The sequence below is a fragment of the Apis mellifera genome, linkage group LG9 (genome assembly GCF_003254395.2).
Source record: "Apis mellifera strain DH4 linkage group LG9, Amel_HAv3.1, whole genome shotgun sequence".
Classification (NCBI taxonomy): domain Eukaryota; kingdom Metazoa; phylum Arthropoda; class Insecta; order Hymenoptera; family Apidae; genus Apis; species Apis mellifera.
In genome coordinates, this window is record NC_037646.1 from 5,416,411 (window position 1) to 5,431,155 (window position 14,745).

General features: G+C 35.7%; 1 protein-coding gene across 20 annotated transcripts in view; it reads right to left on the reverse strand.

The window, feature by feature from the left end:
• The window catches only part of LOC409024 (tropomodulin), a 223,300-nt gene that overhangs the window by 178,772 nt on the left and 29,783 nt on the right, over positions 1–14,745 (reverse strand). The window contains exon 1 of one of the 20 annotated variants that reach the window (XM_016913883.2): positions 1,601–1,708. The exons of the other annotated variants lie outside the window; for them this stretch is intronic. The gene's annotated coding sequence lies outside the window, so the exon portion shown is untranslated. Of the gene's footprint in view, positions 1–1,600; positions 1,709–14,745 lie in introns of those variants that run through there. 20 annotated transcript variants of the gene reach the window in all.

Here is a 14,745-nt window from a genome sequence, read left to right on the forward strand (position 1 = left end):
GACTCGATTGCGAGTAAAAATATTTTCAGAAAATAATTCTATTCTTGAATGAAAGTATGTTTGTTGATTAAGATTCGATAAAGGAAGAGTTAAAAATAGTGGAAGACAGAAGAAGCCTATCAAAGTATAAAATTAACTCGTGGATTTATTTATACTCATTGTTAACATTCATTGTATAACCTCAATGATATCTTTTAATAGTTTCCATTATCGATTATGCATACGATATGTATTATGCGTTTCCTTTTTTTTTTTTTTTTAAATATTTATACAATATTTGAAGATTATATACAAATTTATTAAACCTGATTAAAAATTGATTCTGTATTTCAATTAGTATTATTATCGGAAACCATGGGCGAAATTTAAAATTAATTAACCGAATAAATGTATATGCATGTATTTATTTCGTGAAATTTATTCATCGAGTGAATCTCATCATTCTTAATACGCTTATTGATATGCAGAAAATCACGCTCGATTGAAATTCAATTGTCATTCACTTCATTTCGAATAAAGAAGATAATATAAGTTCTTTTCTAATTTTTATAATATTCAATGGACGAAACTTTGTCAATAATTAACAATATCGATAACAATCGTTCTTTGCAAATTATTTTCAAAATATTTTATTTTACCACGTATAATAGTGCATTAATAATAATATTTCATTTCTAAAAAACAAACAAACAAACAATTTCTTCACACCAACCATGCAAGCAACATTTATCGTCAACCCATTTTCCATGCATATTCCTGTTATTAGGAATAATATATCCCTGTTTTCCTTTCCTCGCAAAAGGCAAAACGAAAAAAGGAGGAAATAGAGCAACCGTTTCCCAATTCACGGCGCTTTTTTCCTTCTTTTTTTTCTTTTTTTTTTTTTTTTTACACGAAACACCAACCCGGCTCCAGAATGCCGGTTAATTAATTGCACGTGGCAATGCAAACAACAATACGTCGTAACGAAACCGGAGGGAAAAGTACACGCGAGTGACCTTTTCACGAGTTAGTTTCCCACGCGTGGGTGGCAAACTGGTCCGGTGATCGTGATCACAGGCCGAGCAGAAGCTTGTGTGCCTGTTCAACGATGAAATTTATCGGAATCAACGAGCCTCGATTCGATTCGAACGATTTAAATGATCGGGTATCGTTTAATCGATCGAACGAGCAGCAAGAGTTTGATAAAAAAATTTCGGTGCTTTATTTTCTTTTTTTTTTAATTCACAGAAACTTCTCTGGAAAGGGATGAATTTTTTCCCTTCTTCCCATCGACTTTGAAATTTTTCATTTATTATTAAAATTCCGAATAATAGAGAAGAGCTACTTCTAAGACGCGTTCGTAAAGGAATAATACTTGCAAAAGAGAATAATAAATAACTTTTCCCCTTATATTTCTTGATAATCGAGATTTTCTCGTTTACAAAAGAAGGAGATATTCTAAATTGGAGAAGATAAATTTTAAAGTACAACTTTTTATCAAAAGTCAAGGAACATGTTAAAATTAAACGAAAAAAAATAAATACGTTACAACATCGTGCAAGAATCAAAAGATCTTCTCTCTATAAATCTATTCGCAACAATAGCAACAATATCTCACCCAAAAATCGAACGAGAAACTTATTCCTTCCGCTCCTCGGATCAACTCTTCAAAAAAAACTTCGATACGAACGATCGCGAGAATCTAATTGTCACTCAGCCCACTCGACGACATTAGACACTTTGCCCGATGCATTCTCAGGGTCTATTAATTTCGTCCACGAGGAAAGAGGGGGAGGGGAGCCACGTAGAAAGAGACGAATGAGATGGGTTCCGAGATGGATTTCGGCGGCGGAATACGGAGCAAGGCTTTTCGCGTTCGATAGCCGTGCGTGTTCAATGCTAAGCTTGAAATGTGAAAATACTGCGACACAGGCGTGCCATTAACCCAAAAATTCGATCTCTATCCGCGTGGACGTGCGCCGGATAAACGAGCGAAACGTCGAGTCGAAGGTGCAGCTTTCCATCACCTGAGTCCTTTTCGTCCCCATTGAAATATGATGCGCGTTATACGGAGAGGGGAGGGAGGAGGGATCACAAATCAGGGGTCAGCAGGAGAGAAATTTATAATTCACTCTTAGTTTACTTGGTCCTTCGATCATCTCTTTCTTTCGCTCGTAATTAAATAAAAATTCCTATGAATTATTTTATGGTTTAATTTAAACACGTGATATATTCAAAATCTCTTACGTATTTTATAAATCTTTTCTTGTTAGTTTTACTTTTTTTTTAAATTATATAAATTTTATGTTATATTATATCTTTAATTATATCTATTATATTATATTATATTATATCTTTTATAAATTATATTTCTCGTTACATAATTAAATAAAAATTCGTATGAATATTTGGTTTAATTTAAATACGTGTGTGATATTCAAAATCTCTTATGTATCTTATAGATCTTTTCTTGTTAGTTTTACTTCTTTTTTAAATTATATATAAATTATATTTCTCGTCATGTGATTAAATAAAAATTCGTATGAATATTTGGTTTAATTTAAACGCGTGTGTGTGATAGTTCTTGTTAGTTTTACTTTTCTTTTAAATTATGATATATTTCTCATCATGTAATTAAATAAAAATTTGTATGAATATTTGGTTTAATTTAAACGTGTGTGTGATTCAAAATCTCTTTGTATCTTATAGATATTTTCTTATTAGTTTTACTTTTCTTTTAAATTATGGTATATTTCTCTTTAAATAAAAGTTCGTATGAATTTGGTTTAATTTAAACGTGTGTGTGATATTTAAAATTTCTTACGTACATTTTAGATCTTTTCTTATTAGTCTTATTTATTTTTTAAATTATACCACAAATTAAAATTTATTCATCGATTAAAAATATATATAAATATATCGTGATTATCGGGCGATCAAAGCGCGATTGTTAATTATTAACAATTGAATTTTGCATTCTTCTCGAAAACAGAAATACGCGAATATTATATTACGTTGGATCGATATATGGCATAACAATTAAGGTTTTATAAGATGAGTATTTAATACTGATAATATCTCATTTAACAGTTAATAGAATGAAATATCGCGAAACATATCGAGAGCATAGAATAATGAACGGAATTGAATTGGGAAACGGATTCCATTCGTTCGAGGGGAACCGGATCGCGCGTGAATTCCACGGATTTTTGGTTTTCTGCAAACTTCAATTGGATATTTACACGAATGATTCTTCGGCATCTCCCCTTATATAACCAAATTTGTAAAAAAGAAATTTTCAATCGTTAAAATTATTCGCCTGCCAACGTCATTAATCAATCCAATCTTTATTAATTTTTATTTTATTTCAATCTCTAGAAATACATCTCTAAAAACTACCTTTATCGTACACTTTGATCGAACGAGTCTCGCATCGACCAAATTTCCCATGATCCAAAGAAGCAAGCAAGCAAAAAAAAGAAGAAAAGAAGAAGAAGAAGAAAAGAAACCGCGGCTAAAGAAATTATATCTGCGCCACGTCGTCGTCCCCGAAAGGGAACACGAGCCCGCAAGGCAAGAAAAATGACTCGACCTCGGTTGAGCCCACGGCCAAAACACGACAAAGAACGAGATCCCCTTCTCCCCTCCCCGCTTGTTCTCGCGTGGCTGGTTGGCAAAGCTTGGAAACACTCGCGACGCGCCGCGAATTTTATTATTTCCCTCCTCTCCCGCCCCTCCTTTTATCGCGGCTCGAATTCATCGCGCGGCGAACGATACCTGGAAGCAAAGCGTGCTCGTGGCCGCCGATAATGCAAGCAAACTTCCGCCGCGTGAGGGCAAGCCGCGGCGAGGGAAAGAAAAGGAAATTTCCATTGTAGTCAAAGGCCAATCGAAACTTTTATTGTGATCGACGGGAGGTGAATGGGATGATTCGATCGATCGCGCGTGTCGATGGATTTATCGCTGCTTTTCTTCACGAAAAAGTGTACGGTGAATATTTATCGTCGTTTAAATATCGTGGGATGGTTTGGTAAGTTGAAAGAGAAATGGAATGGAATGGAATGGGAGGAGTCGAAAGAAAGAAGGAAGGAAAGAGATATTGTTTTATTCGAAGGGTTTCTAGGAAGAATTGAACGGTTTTGATAATAAGAAGTAACGATTTTGTTAATTATCTCAATTGTATACAATAATAATCAATACCCAGTGTTCTGAATCTACGGTCTGAGGTATCGAAAGAAAGAAAGAAGGAAAGAGATATTGTTTTATTCGAAGGGTTTCTAGGAAGAATGGAACGGTTTTGATAATAAGAAGTAACGATTTTGTTAATTATTTCTTTTCTTAAGAAATATCGAAATTGTACAATAATAATCAATATCCAGTTCTGAATCTACGTGTTTGAGGAGTCGAAAGAAAGAAAGAAGGAAAGAGATATTGTTTTATTCGATGTGGAAGGGTTTCTAGGAAGAATGGAACGGTTTTGATAATAAGAAGTAACGATTTTGTTAATTATTTCTTTTCTTAAGAAATTGTTCTGAATCTGATCGAATTCGAAAAGGGAAACAGCTGTTTCTTTCCTTGGAACGTAGATTTTACGAATCACGAATGTCATTATACGATAGTCACGAATGTCAGAGATAAATGTGCGCGTGATGTACACCGAGAATGAGAAATTTATGCAAATGTTTCACCAACTGAATGTCAATGATACAAACCTAACCCACTGCTCCACATAACGTTGTGTATCCATTATTCGTGCCCCATTACACGAGAACGCATAAATTATCGCCGATCCAACCCCATCACGTATAAATCAATCAAGCTTAATCAATGCATCCTCTCCAAGTTCTTCCAATTATCCCTTCGTCGTTTCGAGAAAGATTCTCAAAGATTTCCTTTCAAAATCGATTCATCGAAAATCTATTCACAATTGGATCCATATTCCAAAATTTCAATATTCAAAAAGCGCGCGATAAAGTAACAAATAAACCAATTTCAAGAAAAATTATAAATTGAAATTATAAACATTATAAACTGAAGTTCGTGAATCGTCGAGAACAGTGCGAGATATTGTTGTAGTTTATTCGATTTGCATTTACATCTCGAAACTTTCGCTTTTCAATCATCGAAAATCATCGGATGAAATCCAATTTTCACGCGCCTCGAAAAGTTTCGAAGTTGTAAAGGGAGAGGAGGAAAAGATATAAACGACGTAAACGAATCTTTCGATCGCAGCAATTTCCGTGATCGATTTGCCGGCCAAAGCTCCGGCTCCTCTGATTCCGTTGGCTGACGAGCTAAATTTAAATCGGATCGACACCCTGGATTATTTATGTCCAACCCAGATCGACGACAGAAACTGTTGCACCCATTGCACTCGCTCCGTTGTTGATTTCTTCTATTCTATTTAAACTTTGAACGTACTCGCCGCGGTACTTCCGGTATCCGAACTTACAACGCATCGAGAACGTTCGACGTTCGAGAATTTCGAGAGGCGAAAAGAACGAAAGCTTCGACGAAAGATTAAAAAATATTTTTTATAAAAGAAAATTTGTAAAATATTTAATCGAGTTTCTCTCTAATCGTGTTTAAATTTCAGCTTTCTTTTTTCTTCTTTCTTTAATTTGGGATGAAAATAAATATCCATTTTATAATCTTGTGCACGAAATCTTGTTATTAAATTGTCTAAATCTTCGTCAGAGGGGAGATAGATTATGAAGAACATGCAAAAGGAGAATAAAGATGGACCATGTACATCTCCATTCATACACTTCTCTGGCTTTCAAATATTTTTTTTGTTGATATTTCACCATGTTCCATTACACGAATCAATAACAATTGAATTTACGTATTTTTTGATGTCCAAATATAGTAAATATATATAATCATTGGCCTCCAATTTCAACTTTCCTATCCATTGAAGACCGTCTTAATATTAATCTTCCTATCCTCTTGTTTCCTAGAAATTAATTTTTACACTCATTTTTATTAACACTTGTCGCATTCGAAATCATCGACCTATGTTAAGCATTTTATAAAAAGAAGAAGGAAGATTTCGCCGTGGTTCTTTTTTTACCACCGCGAAACGCGGTGACATTCGGAACGAAGTAGGGAAGTACGGGGTATTCTCATCGTCCAAGGTCGCCCAGAATCTGAAAATATCTCCAGTGAATCGATCCAGCGGCGGCCGAGTCGAAATAGCGCTCCCACTGTTGTTCGCGTACGTATTTTTACGAAAGAGGGAGTCGCAAAGGGACGGGATGGGAACAGCGGCTCTTTTGCCGGGATGAAAGATCAAAGACCCGAAAGAACAGGATCTTCTCTCCGTCGCGTATGTGTCTCTCCCGATGTCTACGCCAGACCGCCAAAAGAAGTTTTCAAAATTGTAAATTGATTCCCAAGAGTTTGTTGCAAGGATATATTCTGAGATATCTTGTTCTGAATGGAATAGAAAACAATATTTTTATTTCCTTTCGTTCGAAATATGGAAAGAATTTTTTTTTTGAAACTTTGAAACTTTCCTCTCTAAAGATTTATTTTAAAAAAACTTGTGTTTTAGGAATGGAAAAGACGTAAGATGGAAAGAAAGATAATTAAGTAAAATGATTAAAAGTCTGTCTGATATAAAAGATTTTCTTTCATTAAAAATAGTAGAGAATAAAAAAAAGAATGATTTATCGAAGAAGAAGAAAAAAAAAATTCGCAGACAAGTCGTGAAGTCATTGGCACTCAATCAATGGGAAACAATGAAAGGAGTACATCGAGGCCATCATCGTCGAGAGAGTGCGCAGAGGCTGCGAAACACATTTCTCGAGCAAATAAACGGTGCAACTCTCGGTTTATTCTCCCTCACGTCTCCCCGAGTCTCAAAGAGATCAAAGCTTGAGGAGAATCTTGCACACCGTCGAGATGGAAAGAATTATAATAACCCTAAGAATTATAATCTCCTTTCGAAATGGCGGCGCTCTCTCGTTAGCGAATAATTTCTCTGTCTCATCGAGGAAGAAAATGAAAAGGAAGAAGAAGGAATCCCAAGAAGGAGAGGAGCATTTAACGAAGAATCGTTCTCCAGGGAATGTTCTCCCCGGATAAAAATCTACCTACCTACCCTCTCCAATATAAACTTGCTCGTATTTTTAACGCTCGAAAACGTGAACGAAACGCTTTCCACGTTCAACAATCCGGCAGCAGCTGGCTCCGCTTTATTTTTTCATCCGCCTGTATAGCGTCAATATTATTATTGGCCATCGAAGAAATTCTTCGCCGGCCATTTTCTTCGTCGAGAACGGGCCCAAATACTCTTACTCCGCTAAGTTATCCAGGATACATCAATACTCATCAAGAAAGACAACATCAGAGAAGATATATTATTCGAGAAAATTAGGGGAACGGATTATAAGGGAAACGAGGAAGGGAGAGAGATTTTGTTCCTTTTAAAAAAAATCCACGATCGATATAATCGTGTATATAAAAAAGGGTTCGAAGAAAAATCGAATTATTTACAAGGAAACCTGTGAAAGAACGATTTGATCGGGGCAAAAAGCGAAACGCGCAACGCGAGCAGAGCCAAGGAGGATCGGTGCCAAATCGGTGTCGATGCATGCCAACGGGTCTAAACCTTGTAACCGGTGTCGAATTAACGAATAATCAGCCGATAATTTGTCACTGTGAACAGGGATCCGCCCTTCCTTGGACGGATCGAGAATGAGAAATGAATATAGCGACGAGGAAGGAAGAAAGAAGGAAGGAAAAATGCGGGGACGAGGCGAGATGCGTGTAAATTCGATTATGCAACACTTGCTCGTTTCTTTCTCTTCATTTCTCCCCGTGTTATTTCTGTGCCCGTGGGTTTCACTGCCAGATGTCATGCGCTTTGACGTACCCCGTCGCGGAAAATCGCGCGCGTGCTTCTCCCCCGCACTTTTTTTTTCTTTCGAAGAAATGGATTCGTTTAAGATTGTTATATCAGCAGAACTTTGAAAATATCTATTTTTTGGATTATAAGCGAGAGAGGGAGGATTAAGAAATGAGGAAGGGTGGAAAAATATAGGAAAAGATCGGTTGAACGTGGCGAGTTGTATTTGTTGGTAATTTCTTTTCTTTGCAAAGCAATTTTCAATCTTCGTATCGAGTTTTGAGTTAGAAAATTTGATGTTTTATTCTTCTTGTTTTTAATTCTCGGTTAAGAAAAGAATTTAGAGAGGAAACGTTTTAGATTTTGATGTGGTATTTCGAAAGAGATCTATTTTGGATTTTACACTCGAGATGTAAAATATTGGAAATAGAGTTTTGAGAATTGAAAGTTCAACGAAACTGAGCGAATTTATTAGGGATAAAAATCATGCTTTAAATTTAACGACAATAAGTATCGTTCACGTAATAGACACGTGTATAACGATTCATCTTGATTATATCGTATATTGTGAATTACGCTTTATCCTTTCGCGATTCGCAATTGAAACTTTGAAGCTTCGAGGTATTTATACTTGTTCAAAATTATTATTATTATTATTATTATTATTATTTCTTTCCTTCCTTCTTTCAAAAGAATATAATCTGACGAGTAAACGGACGAATAAACTGTCTGGCAATAATTCTCTCGTTAAAGACGAACCATAACGGCATAGAAGATTGCGTGTTTCGAGTAACAGCGAAAGACTTATAACATAGTAATATAGTTCCTTGAATCGTAAACACTCAATTCCTCTCTTCGCAAAATGCAATGTAAACGAAAATGTAATTCCTCTTTATTATATTGCGAAATGCAAATCTTGGGATTATTTAAAACGATAATCCAAATAATGTCCCATCCAAACGACCTGGAACAATCCAGTAAATTGTTCTTCCAATTTTTATCAAAAATTTCGATATATCTCCTTGATATATTGGGGGAAGAAGTTGTCTTACAAAATATGGCGCGCAGGTGATGGAGCTTAGGCTGATCGCAATCAGCATTCGAGATGCGTCCCGTTTGTATGCCAAAATACTTTGGGATAAGAGATGAAAGATGACAAGCGGCGTTGATTCAGAAAATTCGCTAACAAATTCGTTAAAAAAATCGTGGGGAGGATTTCCATCATTTCAACAAACGAAAACTTTCTCAGAGCAAACGAGCACTTATGAAATAAATTACATTTTTCGAATTTACTTTTATAAATTAGATTTCTCAGCGGTGGTGATACGATTTTTCTTTTCGAATGATAAATTTTAGTTTGTTTCATAATTTTGTGGACGGGCTTAAAACCCGGGTTTAATTATAACTAATTCAACAAAGCAATAGGAATAGTCGAGTCATCTGTATTTTAGTACCAGACCATTATATTCCACTAAAGCATTTACGACATTGCCCAACTATCTCTCCACTCAAAGTGTCTCTTGGATATTTCATTTGAATTTTATTTTTTCACTCGTTCCTGCAACATTTTGAACGAATATTTCAAACGTGGAATATTTCTCGTTGTTAATTATTTATAGAATTTTTATTTATTTTACGTTATTCAGATCGATGAATTATCATTTATAAATATTCTCCTTTCTTATTTTCCATTTCACAACTCGAAGAAAAACTCGAGCTCTCCTCCGTGTATCTCATTTTATACCGTGAATAATACATCATAAATCAAAAATAATAGATACGATCTCCTGTCACCTCGTTTGAAAGGGGAAGATTTACACGAATGCAACGAGGGAAAACGACATATCCCAATCGATATATAATTTCTCTCGTGCGAAATTTCGAAAAGTCTAGGCTTTTGCTTGGCGGATCGCCCATCGACGGCCGCCCAAAAACATGTGCAAAGCTGAGAAAGAATTGTTGACGCGATAAAAAAAAAAAATATCGTTATTTTCTATCACAACACTTCCCTGATTCATTATTTCGTAATACTCGGCTAAAAATAACCAAGAAGAGAAACATTCCTAAAACTTTATTCCTAAACAATTATACATACAACCAAAATCAATCCTGCGTTCGAAATCTCAAGTTTCGAGAAGAATAAAACTCTCTTCTTCGTGTAATTGAAGAGAATTCCTCAACGTTCCCTTTCTTTCCAAAATCAACCGCGAACGAATCGCGTGGCGCTAACGCGTTCAAAGCATCGTCCGCTGTTCATTAAACGTTGGGGGCACGAAATAGCCCCAACTATTTCACCGGTAATAGCAGCACGTCGCGCACATCCACATGGAATAATGCAAGCGCGTATTCGTCAGCCGGCAAGATTCCATCGCGGAAGGTGAATGTTAGCGCGCGCGGACGGCCATTTATCTCGTTCAGCCACGCATGCTCTCCATTTCGTCGAGAGTCGCCAGTCGCCATGTCGGGTTAACGTAACTGTAATAATAATAAACGTGCGTGCGTGAGGATAAAGGATAAAGGAAAGATGAGAAGGAAGGAAGTCTTCTTTCTTTCTTTTTTCTTTTAATAAAGAATTCGTTATCCTAAAATCCTTCCATTAAATCTCGCCTAAATATTATTCTGGATCTCCTACAACCCGCTATTCCATTCTCGAATCACGACTATATTTCAAGCTCCCCAACTTTATCCCCCGAACCGTAACTTACGAAGAATTCTCCATCGAGCGAACCTCGAGCCAGCCATCAATCACTCTCATCTCCCCACCTGCATCTTGTCTATTCCAAGAGGAAAAAGCGCGTATACGAAATTGAAACATCGATCAGTTAGAGTAAACTTTGCTTAATAATCCTTTACAAAATAATTCGAGGAATAAATTTATTATTGGTTGGAGCAACTTTAACCATCTTTCGATTAAAATGGGAAATTTTGAAAATCTGATGCAGTGTTCGAGCGAAAGAAAACGTTTCGTGTCATTTGGCGGAGGAAAGGAACGGTTCCAAAAGGAGATTCATAGCCGCTGTGATAATTAAGCCGCGTTATGATGCATCGTTTCCCGCTCGACGATGCATCATCGCGAGCGGATGACAAACGGACGAGGATGAAACTTCTGCCCTTCTTCTGGAATTCTAGGAGAAAATGGGAGGAAAGAAACGAGAAGTATCTGAAAGGAATCCGTGAGAAAGGGAATCTGTCGATGATAAAAGGAGATGAATTCGTAAACGAGGGAGGGATATATAATCGGTTGTTCGTGTAAATTTTATAGTTTTATATTAAGAATGGAAATTAAAATTATTTGGGCATCGATATTTTCAGAGCAGAATTTTTTTGCAAAATTTCGTGTCGAAGCATGACTATTATTATTACGCCTCTTAGAAGTGTCTTATTTTTTTTTCTTTTTTCTTTTTTTTTGAACGTACATAATTTATTTGACACGGGTTAAAAATGATCCAGACACCGTGCCATTTGTTCAATGTTTCTACGTGTCATTCTAGATACTCTTCTTTTTAAAGGAATCTCGAATAATTTTAGAAATCTTATTAAACGAGCCGGGCAATTTTTCTTTTTCTTATACTTTCCTCCACGATATATTAAGTAATTAGAAAGAAACTCGAGGGAAAGTGTCGTTTTAATATATGGATTGGATTATTAACAAAAATGGTTATTAAAATGGGCCATTTAATACATCAAATATGTTTTAAAAAATAGTTATTTCGTTACTCGGTTTCCATGATATCAATTTTCTATCCACGGTTTAATGATGGCGGGATCAAATATCAAGTACAACGACCCGTGGTGCAAGGTTATTCGAGGCCATTCAAGGTATCCGTCATGCTCTAAAAGTCGCTTCTACGTCTGACCACAAGCGGCATCGTTCTACTGTCGCGGCCTGAATTTATGATCCGTGGTTAACGATCCAGAAATTTATTTTCTCAACTCTTGACCAAACACAATTAGGCCAGTTACTATTTTTTTTTCCCTTCGAAAAATAGAATTCATATTTAAAATACGAACGTACAACACTATGAATATAAGTTTCTTCTTTTTTATTTATTAAATTTCTGCCTCGAATCGATCGGTACGATTTGCACAATTAATTTTTCACGCAAGACATTTGTTTTTTAGAAACAATCTATTCCAATCAACACACAGCTTCAATCTGAATCATCCTTTTAGAAATGTACGAAGAAATCTTTAGAATCATTTAATATTAATTCCATAACAATTGGTATCCTACTGTATTTCGTTTCATCTCATCCCCATACTTTAATTAAAAAAAAAATCGTAACCTAATCGAACGAAAAATAAATACATCGTAACCTGTTTCTCACGAGAGAAAAACTCTTCGTTATTTTTCAACATTTCATCCATTAAAAAAAAAATTATTCCTACTCAAATGTCGGACGAAAAAGAATCCTTGAATCCAACAAAAAAGTTTATCCAAATGCCGAATTCATACATTCACTCTTCATATATATATACTTGATTCCATTTATCTCTTTGAACAAGTTTAAAAAAAAACTATTCTACTCAAGTATCGAGCAAAGGGAAAATTATAATCTCCCTTCCTCTCCTAAACTTGCCTAAAACGAAAAGGAAATTTCGCAGGAATTGCGGAAGGTAATGGAAGCCTCTCCCCTCCTCCCCTTCTCTCCTCGATCCACGTTTTTCACGAACATGTGCGAGCGCATAATTCGTCGTACGTCCTCCGCTATTTCCATCGGCGGAGCCTTCGCCGTGTGCATCGCGTTTGCTCCTATTTAAAATAAGCAACTTTACGGTGCATTCGCAGGCCTTCACTCTTGTGTCACTCTTCTATTTCCAGAGGCCTCGGCCGCGCGTCTTTTCGTCCACTCGAGAGCAAGCCGTTTGTAGTGGTAACGACCCGCGACGTTAAAGGCCTGCTGCATTCCCTTTCCCAAAGTGATCGTGGCAGCCGCCTTCTTAACATCGCGTATCTGTCTTCGTTGTTCGCGGAGAGAAAGAGAGAAGGAGGAAGAGGAAGAGGAAGGGAGGGAGAGATGTAGCGTAACAATGGCATTATGTTGTTTGCTTATAATGCGCGTTTATATAGGGAGACTTTTGGTTGAACGAACGTCGAGTTGAACGACCTTAGGCATCGTATATGTATATCGATCGAGTTGAGAGAATTTCTTCATCGATGATCAAAACTGGTGTATTTCGTATCTATCTATTTTTGATAGGCGAAAAATTGTACGACGTGGCTTTAAGGCTTTCGTTGCGTACGTACAATGGAACGCACGAACCACCTATCCTATTAATAATAGAAATATTCTTGAAGTGGATCGAGTTATTATTAATATTGGGCCAACGATGGGATTTGCGAGAGTAAAACGTCGTCAGTGATGTACAATAATATATTATTTGAAATCGATCATTAATCATCGCGATTTTTGACAATGAAAATAATATTTAAACTGTTAGAACATTGTGTTATTATTTTCATTGATTATTATTCAATAAATGTGTAACAAATTTTTATTTCAGTGAAGTAAATTACTTTTGTACAATATCAAGAACGCGTGAATTAATATCTGGATTTAATACGAATATTCATACGAATCCTGATTTCCTTCGATATCAAAGGAGTTAATATTCTTTGGCGGATAAAAAAGCTCTGTGACGAAGCGTGTATTTATCATTTCTCGGTTTCGTGAACCAAAATTAAATTTCATCACGAGTGGATCCCGTAAATATCATAATCCAAACGACGATAACTCTCGAGAAAATGGTTATAAAATCTCGTATCGAAACAATTTGACAAACGTTCTCGATTTCCTATTGGACATTGATTAACACATTGATCGTGGAAAATTCGTGAAATTTTAAAGATTAATCGAAATTAATAAAGGAAAAAAAGATTCGATTTGGCAGGAAAATACGCAACGATGTTACGCGCAATGATAAATAAATCTGTGTCTTAAGATTTCTTGCAAAGATTCCATCTTGCGTCATCAAGATTAAGGATAAGGCTAGAATGGCACATTGCCGTGATCAAACAACAGTGTACGACTTTAATTCGTTTTTGCGCAACAGGCTTGCGATTCAAACTTAATTCTGCATTCCGCAATGTGTTTCAAATTTAATAATTTACCGACGATTCATATTCAGTCGGGATAATAATAGTCGCACGCTCTTTCTCTCTCTGTCGATGATATAACGAAAATGTAAAAATAAAAAATAAAAAAAGCTACTCCATGTTTTCATCTGTGAAGATGAAAATTATTATGAACGTTGAAAGATGAACTGAGAAAATATCGTCTAAGATATATCACGTTGAATTGAATATTAAAATGATGATTACATTTGCATATGGTGGACATTTGTATTTACAAAAATTTAAATTCTCTATTCATCCTAATATTTTAAGTTAAAATAGGAAATTAAATATGAAAAAATAAAACGAAGAGATAGAGTACTCGTTACAAGTATTGCCGTTTGTATCTTCTTGTATAAGCACAGGCAATGGTACATAAATTGTAGCAGAATTGGAAGATTTCAAATGGCGGTACAATTAATCCGGAATAACAGCTCGAACTGTACGTAATAAAACATATAATGTAGGATAAACAGAGAAGGATCACTTATCTCATCGACACAGCTGTGGCAAATATCCATAAAACCGGTCTAAGACTATCCAAGAAAAACACGAGATTTGAACGGAAAAGTGAAAACCGGAATAGAAAGAAACAACCACGTGAACTTGTTATCGAACGATTCCTTTTCTTTTTTTATTACGAATTATTAGAACGATATAAAAAGCAATGTAATATGAATCATCAAGGTTGCTCGACCTAAAGAACGTTGCTGTAACAGTTATTTTCCAAAAGAATTATTCATTCTCGTTTCCTCTTTCTTTTTTTATTTCTGAACTTAAATTTATGCGAACGATA